The 12,833-nt window shown below is 35.2% G+C and overlaps 2 long non-coding RNA genes across 5 annotated transcripts in view; one reads left to right on the top strand and one right to left on the bottom strand.

Annotated features, from left to right (window-relative positions):
* LOC136030499 (uncharacterized) overlaps positions 1-12,833 on the top strand; it is a 105,991-nt gene that overhangs the window by 45,922 nt on the left and 47,236 nt on the right. For 3 of the 4 annotated variants that reach the window (XR_010618299.1, XR_010618300.1, XR_010618298.1), the window contains exons 5-6: positions 2,319-2,454; positions 8,345-8,459. This is a non-coding gene — a long non-coding RNA (uncharacterized LOC136030499). Of the gene's footprint in view, positions 1-2,318; positions 2,455-8,330; positions 8,460-12,833 lie in introns of all 4 variants that reach the window. The other variant, XR_010618301.1, reaches the window with a different exon arrangement.
* LOC136030500 (uncharacterized) overlaps positions 8,314-12,833 on the bottom strand; it is a 54,596-nt gene continuing 50,076 nt past the window's right edge. Inside the window, exon 3 of the long non-coding RNA XR_010618302.1 lies at positions 8,314-8,445. This is a non-coding gene — a long non-coding RNA (uncharacterized LOC136030500). The remainder of the gene's footprint in view (positions 8,446-12,833) is intronic.

The following is a 12,833-nucleotide window of genomic DNA, read 5'->3' as shown; positions in this document are numbered from 1 at the left end:
TTTTGAAAAATTAGACACAAAAAGAGCTAAAAATCTAAAGTTAACCGACGACTATATTTGGAGTTTTAAATGGGATTTTCAATAAATTTTAATCACTCTTTTTCAGTACTATTTCCTTCTAAGTAGACTATTCCTTATGCAAGACTATTTGAAATTATTTTTACACCTAGCCTCAACCAAACAATGAAAACATAGAAATTGAATTACCTGTAAAAACAACTCGTCAAGAGTATTTTGTTTCTTTCAAAAAACATTTCAAGAAAACTTTCCCAACTTGTACAAATGACTAATATATAAAGAAAAACTTAATTGGTGTAGAAAAAGAAAAAAGAAACATTAACAAAGACATTTCAGTGGTGTATACTTGATTAAAGCTATTAAGTCTTATCAAAACTATTGAAGGAATTCCGAATGAGTATGTGTTATAGCAGTCTCTCTAAACTCCTGTTTACATTAACACATTACTTTTTGATGCCTGTAAAATTTGCTAAAATCAGTAGTTTTCCCACACCAAACACATTTGAAAGGTTTCTCAAATGTATGCAGTCTTTGATTTGCATTTAAACTAAAAGCTTAGAAAAAAACACTATTAGCACACAAAACATTATTCATCAATACCAATAATGTTCAAACTTCGTGTTTGAGAAAAGCTTTGGTCACAAACATCACACTTAAACGATTTCCAACCCATATGAATTCTTTAATGTTTCTTCAAATGTGTAGCGTAAAAAACATCTTGTAACATACACCACATTTTAATGGCTTCTCACCCGTATGTACTCTTTGGTGCCTATTCAATTTGCCCAGTTCAAAAAAGCACTTTTAACATACATCGCATTTAAACTGTTTCTCACCATTATGCATTCTTTGGTGCTTGTTCAAATTTTGTGTCTGAGAAAAGGACTTGTAACATACATCACATTTATGGGGTTTTTCACCCATGTGAAATCCCATGTGCTAAAAAATTTAATCAAATCAAATTATATGGAGGACTCCTCTTTATGATCCCACACAGAAATAACATCATCCACAAATTTTTCAATATATTCCATATAAAAAGTTACCAAAAACGGTGAAAGGCTCGTACCCATGGGTAAACTCATGATTTGGGTGAAAAATTGGCCATTATATGGGAAATATGGGGAGGAACTATTGCAAACCCGAACAAGACGCATAACAGTTTCTATAGCCTGTGCTTTGTAGTCCTTTTGGTCAACATTTTCTTCTAATTTTCTTCGTATCTTTTTTTATATCAATGTCTTTTAATTTTTCGACAAGGTTAACTAAATTTTTAATAAATGAAGTTTGCGTTTGCATAAAAGGGCGAGAAATTGTTGACAACCATTTTCCAAATCTGGTAGTCGGAAAGCTATAAGAAGCCACAATTGGGCATAGAGGAACTCTATCTTTATGGATTTTTGGGAGATCTTAAAATTTAGGAGAGGAACAACCTTTAAGAAAAATATTTTATACGTCTGTGGAGTAATAAGCCCACCTGGACCAGTCGGAGAGCTATAATTGGTTTTCACAGCACAATTGGTTTTCACATACATCCATACATTTTTGTTGCACAATCAAGTAAAAATCTATATGGAAAGCGTTGCACAATCAAACAAATGGAGAAATTGTGAAATGTCATTTAGACGTGTTTTTTATTCAGTTACCCTTTCACCGTTTCTGAGAAAGGGTCATTATATTTTAGTTTTGTGTTTTGTTTTAAGTTTTTTTTTGTTTTTTTTTTTATCAGTTTACTCTTCACTGAGGACGGTCAACCGGAAGTCTTGACCGAAATATTTGCCTAATTTTCCATTTAATTGTATAGGTTTCCCCTTCCCCTTAATGGTCTTCATAGTCATAGGCTATTCAATTAAAGTTCTATAATAATTGACTAAATCATATTCAAGACCAGACAAAATAGAAAAAACAAATAAACAATGGTTAACCAATAGCTGCTGTAAATTATAAAGAAAGAATTTCATCCAGTAAATTGTAAATAAATTCAATGCAAAATAAAGACTCTTGAATAGGGAAAAATAGGAATAAACATTAAAATATGAAAAAACTAAAAATCGTTTTTAATCTTAAATGAATATTAACAATAATTTATTGTCCAAACTAGATACTTCCCTGCATTTTCTGTTTGTTGAATTTAACAGCATTGATTCAGTTTATGGGTATTGGATTGAAACAAAAGATTCATGTACTGCAAGATACATAAAAAATATATAATTGGGCTTGGCTTTATTTTTGCACATTAGCAAGTGTTAGGGAGTTAAGCATTACGGAGCTCTTAGTAATGATGTATTTATATATTGTAGGGTCTTTTTAAGATTGAAGCAGTATCAGCACAATAAAGAAACAAGAAAATACCATAAAAACTCATAAGCTGGTTTTTAATTTGCACAATAAGGAGGATTGGGTAGTAAAGTAAAGCAAAGCTCATTTAGGAATGATGTAAGTAAACTTTTTTGTAGATTTTTTAAGTTATTTTTAGAATTTTATTGTGTTTTCTTCTGATGACACTTAACTGTGCACTTCTTAGAAGGACTAGTTCTGCATTAGAACTAAATGCTTCTGTGGTTCATTATTACAGTCATACTCTCTAGCTCCTATGCCTCCTACGGTAAATTAGTCATTTCTTGATTTCAGCCATAAAATATTAATGTATCGAGTGGTTTCCATGTTTTCCCTCACAGGAATTGCTGCCTCATCCTCCTCTGAATTCATGACGAACAAGCCGGGCCAATTTTATTTTTATAATCCTTGCTTCTGGTGCACATCAAGATGCGTATCGCAAATCCCGGTTGAGAACCACTGACACACAGTTGAAAATTTTAATCTTAGTTTTAATCAATCAATCTAATTAAATCAATCTTAATTTAATCAATCTTAATTTTCTTTAACTTTGAAACCGTTTTAAACACAGGTAAGATACATTTTTTTCGGCTGGAAATGCTCACTACTCCAGTCCCGATAACCAATTTGGTTGAGTCTAATTGTACTAATTGGACAACCAAACTTGAAAAGTTACTACCCTAACAAAGTAAGTGAATTGAGTGTCTTTAAGAAATGGGTTTTGAGATCTGTTGCATGAACTGCCTCATACAATATAACTGGGAAAAAAGCTTGTAAGTGCCAACTTTGAACAAACAAATTCGGTCAATTTCCACTATGTTCAGGTAGATTTGCAGTGTCAACCCCATTTTATTCACGTTCCAGTCCTAGAATATGGCATATCCCAATCCTAGAATATGACATACTAGATTGGGGGCTCTATCCCTCATATACGGTGTGATTTCGGTTCTTTGTAAGTTTTAATGTTGCTCCTTATCCGTTGAAATAATCAGTCTTTTCAATTTTATTTTTGATCTTTTTCAAATAATGCCCAGACCTAACCAAGATATGATGTAGGGTACCAGGCCAATAATACCCCTGGTTTCTTGCTAATAAACTATATAAATCAATGATGGTGTTACTCTTTCTCAGTTTTCTGCTTAAGAATCAATATGTTCGATTGTATTTAAAGCTTGAACAAAATTTGAATATTTGGTAAAACTTTCGATGAATAGCAGTTTTGTTGAATAGCTTCTTAATAATTTGTTTACTAATTAATTTTGGATGGATAGAAAGGGTTTTTAAATGTGATTTTTAATCATCTACATGGCTGAATCCACCACAATCTCTACAATAGAATCCTCTCATGTTTGAATGTTTAAATACATTGAAACATTTTGTGTAAACAAGAAAAGGGTAATAATACCATTTAAAATTACTGAAAACAGAAATTGTGGTAGTATTTGATGCCCCTCCTCCTCAAAAATTTTCATTGTGAAGCTCATGATACTCCACCTCACTTTTTTCATCTTTGTGTTCGTAGACAGATAAACCAATCTTATGCCAAAACCCAATCTTATGTATATAGATTAAGATTGTAGTAATGAAGAAAGTGCCGTTCAAATGAGGGGATGAACTGGACCAAGCTACCCCTGGCACTGTTGCTGGGGAAGGGGTGCCTCTGACTAGAGGCTTCCCAATTCGGTGGAATTTTTTCCTTTTATTTGGCTTTATCTACTTATATTGGGGTACTTGTGTATTATACCAACCACACTGTTGTCCTTGATATGTTTAAAACCAGTTTGTCTATCTCTTCTCAAAGATAATTAGCTTAGTCTGTGTGAGATAACCTGCTTTGTAGTTATGTTTCAATTAAATATTTAATATATAGGGTTGGCTAGGTTACGCTAGGTATTTAATATAATGTGTTATGTGTGACCTGCTTTCCATAATTCTCTTTTACAGTTTCCATGATTTTGGTACTGATGTATCGCATTTATCAGATTTGGGTATATTTCATCATGACTAACGTAGCTTCAGTTTTTGAGTTTGGTACCTATGTAGCGTTAGGTACCTTGAGTGTAAGTACCTATATTGACTCAGGAGGGGCGCTATAATTAATTTTTCCCCGGGTGCCACCAACACTAGGAACAGCTCTTGATGGAAGGGGTTCTATTGCCCCCCTCTTTATTATCAATGATAAAGGCTTTGACCACAAATATATTTCGGAATCAAAACGGATTATACCCCTATTTCTGCCAACTATTTCTATACATTCTAATATTTAGGCATTCAAATGCACTCCTGGAGTTATCTCCCCTTTAACTACCAAAAGACCTGCCCCCCTTTCTTCAAAATAGTTGATGCGCACTTAAAAATAATTGCTTCCAATTTTATATTTGCCTCCCCCCCCCATAGAATGACGCACCACCCCTTTGTCATAATAGCTGATGTGCAATTATGCATCACTATTCACCATTTCATGAAAGATCAAGTGAATTAACTTAGTTAATTTTAGAGTTAACATGAATGTCCAATTGAATCATTTATCTTTTATAGACAAGGTAATGAAGAGTCTAGGTGACTCATCCTTGCTTGTGCAGACTGTAGTTTTTGAACAAAGCAAAAATATGTCATGTTTGGTTTTATATTTTCGGGCAAAATGTCAAAGATCTTGGTCGCTGTATTAAAATTGTTTCTATAGATTAATAGAATATGAAAAAATTCAAACTTTACGGTAAAATGTGGAGGTTGAGGAGCGGGCAGCACCCTCATATACTGAATGCTACCTGTTTACTTTGAGTTTTAATGTCGTTCTTTATTTTTATCTGAAAACACTCATGATTTATTTAATATCTTTTTGTGTTTAATTTTATATCCAGGGCTGCCCAAAATACGAGGTGACCTACCCTCATCCATAAAGCTCGACCTTTTCAGTCGAAATTTTGCTTTTGTGCTAAAATGCTTCAAATTTACATATTCTTGTTTATAAAGTTATATCCCTTTTTCATGTACTAATAAGAATAATGAACAACTTTGGAATTAATGGATTTTGAACATTTATTCTTGACATGAATAATAGATTTTGTTATAGCATATATTTTAGTCAAAACCCTGTTTTTATCGTTTCAGTTTCTATTTACAAGGATGTCTCTTTACCTAGAGTTTGTTATGTCGCTTGGTGTTTGATCCACGGCTCTTTTTAATGTGATGAAGGCTACAAGTCTCTCCTTAAAGCTTTGTCAACCCCTGTTTTTTTATAATTAGGTATAATGTTTATATAACGATGAGTTGAGAATAATAATAATAATTTGTGACGGAGATGCCAATTCAAATACTTTCTAAAAGGGTTGGGGAAGGTCTGACACATCAAAATCGATTTTTAGGCTCATTATTTTCATAGCTTTCAAGGCAAGCTTTTAATTGGACCCCCTTCAAATTCGGGACCTTTTTCCCCCATTAGATGACCGAGACTCAAAAAAATAATGTGAAATAGAACAGTAATCGTTATTTACTTTCCTTTCACTTAAATTATAAATAAGATCTGACAACCCCTTTGGTAGATTTGATTATGATAAGATTCTAGAACCCCAGTGTATATATTAATAATCATATTATTTTATTACCCGTCAAAAATAAACAAAAGAGACAAAATACATAGAAATACAAGAAAAAGACTAGGCCTAGATAATGGTGGCGGAAGAAAGTTTTCCAGGGGGGGGGGGGGTACACGTCAAAAAAGCAGCTGTGGTTGGGTGATAGGAAATATTTTTCAGGATAGTTTTTAGTAAGAATAAGTTTATTTAAATACTTCTAGGAAAAAACTCTCAAATAAAAAGAACAATTAAATTGCATTAAAAATGAAGCAAAATACAGTAGATTTTAAAAGACAAGGATTCCTGGCAAAGAGATCAAATTATTTGCTCACTAATATATTTAATTTTTATGCATTTAATATTATAAGAAAATCAAACTCAAGCCGTAATTACAGAAGAATTGATTGTTTCCATTGATTATAACAGATGTAAACTTGTCTTTTTGCAATTTTCTACGTCTTAGGATAGTTTAGAGAAGGAGTAGAGATACTCAATAATCATCCTACCTACATAGATACCGCGTTTTTATTTTTATAACGGCCATGTATAATGTGCTTTTTTCATAACAAGATAATCTTCGCCCTCGAACCTAAATTCCCTATATATTCAGACATTAAATAAAAAAATAGAATAGCAAAAGAAATGCAAAATTAACTATCCAGCTGTTAAATTGACCCTCTTTCTTTTATATTGATTAAATTAAAAACAAGTTTTTTTAAACTGCAAATAAGGAGCGACATCAAAGCTTAAAATGAATAGAAATTGTTCCGTATATGAAAGGGGTTGCCCCCTCCTCAATGCCTCGCTCTTTACGCTAAAGTTTTGTATTGTTTTAAAAAATAGAGTTGTTACAAAGAGTCAAACTTTACCGTAAAGAGCGTGGCGTTGAGGTGGGGACAACCCCTTTCATATACACGGTTGTGCTAAAAATGTGCTAAACAATCTATTAGTCTATCGGAGTCAGAGAATCATGATCATTCATAAGTATTAGTAAACAAATACTAAGTAGAGACAATAGGGAAAATCTTTTAAAGACAGTGGAAATTAGTTCTGTGGATATTTCGGCCCTATGTCCAAGGGCCGTCTTCAGCACAATACAAGAATAAGAGAGAAACTATATATATATATATATATATATATATATATATATATATATATATATATATATATATATATATATATATATATATATATATATATATATATACATATATATATATATATAAATGAACTTACATCAAATTGTGAGAATTAAAACTAAATAATTAAAAACACTTTAAAACTTAAAAAAAAAAAAATAGCCCTAGCATCCTTACTTCAACGAAGTTCAACCAGGACTGGCGAAAAGAATGAAATGAGAATATAAATTCATTCAAACTAAAGAGAACAAAATGATTAGATGCAATTTCTTAAAGTTAATCTTGCTTGTTTAACAGCCTGTCTCAAAGGCCTTTTCGTAGTTGGTTCAGTACTATTATAAATCGGTTTAGTAAAATATTTTGTTAGATCATTTTTAATTAAATTTGAGTATAAAGAATTTAGTGAGTATTCCCCTAAGTCCCTGTTCAAAGAAATATTATTATTTATTTTGAGATTAATTTCGATTGATTCTCGAACCACCTGTTTTATTCCCAAATCATTACTGATGAGTGAAGAGTTTTCAAAAAGTATTATGTGGGACGGATTATTAAATATATGCCAACCTAAAGGAGAATCTAGTTTTAATACTCACAATTTGATGTAAGTTCATTTATATATATATATATATATATATATATATATATATATATATATATATATATATATATATATATATATATATATATATATATATATATATATATATATATAGTTTCTCGCTTATTCTTGTATTGTGCTGAAGACGGCCCTTGGACATAGGGCCGAAATGTCCACAGAACTAATTTCCACTGTCTTGAAAAGATTTTCCCTATTGTCTCTACTTTGTATTTGTTTGTTATGGAAAGGCAGTGTGGTCTTCGTCGCTATTTTCGATAAGTATTAGTTTATGAAAATAGCTTTAAAACCAAATCAAAAACAAACCTATTACTTTAGTCTGATTTAGCTTATTATGTTAGCGAGTGCCTAAGCCTCCATCGGGAGATAGATAGTTTTACATCAATTGGTCAGGATCAATTTTTTGAAAACAGAAAAGATAGTGCTCCACTTTAATAAAAACTATGCTTTAACTTTGTATACAAAAATATATAATATCTTTCAAATGATTGTCTTTTATAATATCTTTCAAATAATAGTCATAACTAAAATAAATTTAACGCAAAAATATTGAACATTAGGGAAGTTCAAAATTTTCTTGTTTTACTATCGGTGGATTATTTTCAGTGATCATCCTAGATTCTATTTCATCATTCTCTCCTTCAGCCTTGTGATTCTAGGATTGTTCAGAGCCAGATCCAAATGTAAGGAAGAAGAGAGAGTCTGCTGCTAACACTCTGCCAGCCATGATAAAGACCGTCGACCATGCTTCAAGGGTTTGCTACAAAATAAAAGGTAAAATCAGGATAAAAAATGAAAAGTAGTAAAAAGGAGAAATAACAAACAAGGCGAATCGTGCACGATGTCCTTCAAAAGGACAATCTTTACCAAACCCAATTAAAAAAAAAACATTTTGCACCAAAGTTTGCAAAACAATAGCAAAATTGAAAAAAATTAATAAGTATAGATAAAAAATAAGGATTAAAACAAAACACTAAAAAATTGATAGCCTTGATCAACTATTTTAAAAAGTAAATTAAGTCCCCTTCCCTAAGGCAAGCCTACCTCTAGATATAATGTCTGGCAGAAAAAATTGGTAACGTCTTTACCTCAAAACAGGCAAAAACGGCAAGATATGAAATGCAATTTCCATCATATGCTAGCATACTAAAAAATCAATTCAGACAGGGTATGGAAAGGAATAAGTTGCTTGAACCGGCCAGTAGATGTTTCAATTTTCTTTTCAAGTGCTAAACTGAGTTACCATATGAATGTACTGAAAAAATATTGAACTATATAAGTAATGAAGACTTAACAAATTTGATAGATACTTTTGAGCCTGATTGTATCAGTTAAGAAGATATAGTACAATCAAGTGTAGAAATTTCCGTCTTGTCAATTGTTGAGCAGTATATTAGAAACCCAGGTTACAACAATCTGCAAAGTAAAGCATAATATAAGCACAAGCGTAGCGCAGCAAAACATAAGTTAAAGCACATGCACAACATAGCAAGCAGGAGGATGTTACATCTCCTTTCTTCTGGACACTTTAACATGACAACAAAACTTAACCAAAATTCTCCATTTACGTGTATCCACCCTTTCTTCCCCAAAAAGGGAAAAGAAAGGAAATAAAAAAAAAGAAAGAAAAAAAAACAACAACAACGACAACTTATAAATTAAGCCTTTTTGGAGGTTTGATTATTCTCCCAAGACGTGTCATGGCGGCTGGCGGTACTTCGTCCTGAATTTGGCTACTGACTTTTGGGCTTGACCCTGGGGCTTGAATAAGGACAGTTGGGGATGGGGTTTTTGACGGGGTTGAGAACGCGTTTGGAGATGATGTGGAGCTCAACTGCAGTACCCCATTTGAGTTGGTATGCTGATATTGTTCTAGATCTGTGTCATCTGGGGACATTCTCAGGTATTTTCGGTTTTGACGATATGCTTTCATTTCTTGAGTTTGCACAACGTACGATCTTGGCAGTTCGTGTTTGTGCAACACGACAGCTGGTTCCCAAGATTTTCCTTGGATCTGTGCTTCCACAGATTGCCCTTGTTTCAGTTCTTGAAGGTCCTTTGAGTGACGATTGTAGTACTTTTGCTGCCTTAGTTGGCACTCCAGGCGACTTTCAACGAATTCACATTTGGGAACTATTTTGGGAGTGAGATGCTCAAGGGTACAGGGTATTGTTGATCGCAAGTTCCTACTCATTAATAGCTGGGCAGAAGACGCCATTCCATCTACTGGGGTATTTCTGTACTCGAGAAGGGCATTGCTCATTTCGCTTCTGCAAAATCGGGTCTTCTTTATCATGTTTTTTGCTATCCCATCGGCTTTCTCTGCCAATTCGTTTGACTGGGCATGATAGGGACTCGACGTTTTGTGCTCAATGAACCACCTGTTGATAAAGTCTTGAAATATAAGGGAGTTGAAATGTGGACCACCGTCTGAAGTAATGATGCGAGGGATCCCATGCCCTGCGAAATGGTCTTTTAGACGGGATATGACTTGATGGGATGAGGCAGCTGTCCCTATTCGGTCAACTTCGAAAAATCGACTGTAATAGTTAACCGTAACGAGGAAGTGACCTCCTTCCAGATAGAACATGTCTATTCCAACATGTTCCCATGGGTGGTTAGGCATACCATGAGGCTTGAGAGATTCTTTCTGGGGTGTTCCTTTGGTACGCTTGGCATGCTGGACAACGTATGATATATTCTTCGATACTTTCAGTCATCCCTGGCCAATAAACTATTGTTCTAGCCCTTTGCTTCGTTTTGTCAATACCGAGATGGGAAGCATGCATGCTGTGCAAGATATCAGGGCGGAGGATTTTGGGGATTACTAAGCGATCTCCTTTTAGAATGATTCCGTCAATCACAGTGAGTTCATGCTTGGAACTGAAGTATTGTGCGATTAGGGAAGGTGTTTGAGCTTTTGTTGATGGCCATCCTGATTTGATTGTTTCTGCAAGTCATTCTAGGATAGGGTCTAAGAGTGTTTCTTTCTTCAATTGCAATAGCCTTGCCGGACTGATGGGAGTGAGGCTCATGACGGAGTGGACATATGATTCAATTTCTTTTTGTAGACTTTCATCTTGGCTTTGAAGGTATAGGTAGGACAGTGTGTCTGGGACTGGGATCTCTTTACCAGGCCGGAAAATGACTGTAAGATCATATGGCTGAATCTGGAGCAACATTCTTTGGAGACGAGGAGATGATTTTTGCATTGGTCGATTAATAAGCGTTTCAAGTGGTTTGTGGTCAGTGACTACAACAAAGCTATGGTCATACAGGTACTGATGGAAGTGACAAATTCCAAAAACGATGGCGTAAAGTTTCTTTTCGATCTGAGAGTATTTCTGCTCTGTTGTATTCAATGAGCGGGAGGAAAACGAAATGATGTTCTCGTTCTGAATAAGGACTGCTCCAAGGCCTGATTTGGAAGCATCAACTTGTAGCTCTAGGTTACCAACTGAGGGATTACAAGGGGATATGATGCTAAATATTGATATTTTAATGGTATCGAACGCGTTGTCATGTACTTCTTCCCATACGAACTTATGCTGCTTTGATAGAGTTCGTAGTGGTTCGTTCTGGGATGATAGATTTGGGATGTAACGGGACAGGTAGTTTAGCATCCCTAATAGTGTCTGCAGTTCCTCGCGGTTGCGTGGTCGGGGCATTTCCTTCAGTGCGTTAACTTTGTTCGGATCGGGATGGATGCCATCCTTAGAGATCACATGACCAAAGTAAGTTATTGATTCGGACTTGAGTATGCATTTTGCTTTATTCAATTTTACGGTCCGTTCTCTGGCTCTGGTGAGTGCGGCTCGTGTGTTCACATCAGGTTCAGTTTCGGATTTTCCTGAAATTATGATATCGTCAACTATGACTGAGAATCTGGGTACCCCTCAAACGCTTCTTCCATTCGCCTCTGGAATTCATCTTGAGTGGAAATCAGGCCAAAGGGCATCCTCCTGAATTTAAATCTCCCGAATAGTGTCGCAAATGTTGTGAGCTCTGATGATTCTTCATCAAGGACTAGAGACCAGTACCCATGCCTTCCATCAAGTTTTGTGAAGAATTTTGCTCCTTCATGCTTTTGAATAGCCTCATCAAAGGTTGGCATAGGATGTCGTGGCCTTTTTATAGCTTTATTCAGGTCATATGGGTCAATACGGATCCGAAGTGACTTGTCTGGTTTCTCGACAATAACAACAGAATTAACCCAGTCTGTAGGGTGAGTGACCTTTTCGATGACACCTAGGCGTTCCATACGCTTTAGTTCTTCCTTGAACCTTGGTAGGACTGCAACAGGGATGCGTTTCGTTGGTTGGACTGTTGGTTGTGCTCCTTCTTTTAGAACAATCTTGCATTCACCTCTCAATTTCCCAATTCCATCAAAGAGATCTGCAAATTCAGTAAACAGGTCGTCTGATGACTCGTTGAGAGTAAAGATGCATTTTATGAGCTGCAACTTACGACTAGCAACGAATCCCAAGATTGGTGTGGGTGCTTCTTCTACTATGAAAAAGGTTAGCAGCTCACTGTTACCATTGTTGTGGGAGCAAAAGAGCTGGCAAGTGCCAAGTACTGGGATCTTCTGTCCACAGAAACTGGTAAGGATTTGGCGGGTAGGGTGGATCTGTGAGCTAGGCTTGATGTTGTTCAGTAGAGATTTTGTGAGGATGTTGGCTTGAGCCCCAGTATCTACCTTGAATCTGACGCTGATTTGTTGTTCGATGCGTAGTACTGAGTAGGGTTGGTCATCTGCATTTTCTATGGACACCTCGTGAATAAAGAGTTCATCATCACTGCACCTTACATCATGTGGGTCTGCTCTGTTTGACTCGATCGCGTTGATAGATTTCTTTCCACTTCTACATACTTTTGCGAAATGGTTCATTTGGTTGCACTTGCTGCAAATTTTCCCTTTTGCGGGACATTTGTGCATGGGTGAATAATCCCCACCACACAAATAGCAATCTTGTCTTCTCGCCATGTTGGGTCTGGCAGGTTCTTTGGATTGTTTGTTATACTGGACGAAGTCGATTTCCAGCTTGATTTGTATTTCGTGGTTGGATGTCGCTGCTGTTGACATCGGCTTTAGTTGTGCCTGGGTTTCTGTGTGGGCTCGAGCAGTAGTGATTGCTTGGGAAAGAG

This window comes from Artemia franciscana, chromosome 8 (genome assembly GCF_032884065.1).
Source record: "Artemia franciscana chromosome 8, ASM3288406v1, whole genome shotgun sequence".
NCBI lineage: Eukaryota > Metazoa > Arthropoda > Branchiopoda > Anostraca > Artemiidae > Artemia > Artemia franciscana.
Note: the sequence above shows the minus strand (reverse complement) of the source record. Positions and strands in the feature narration are given on the sequence as shown.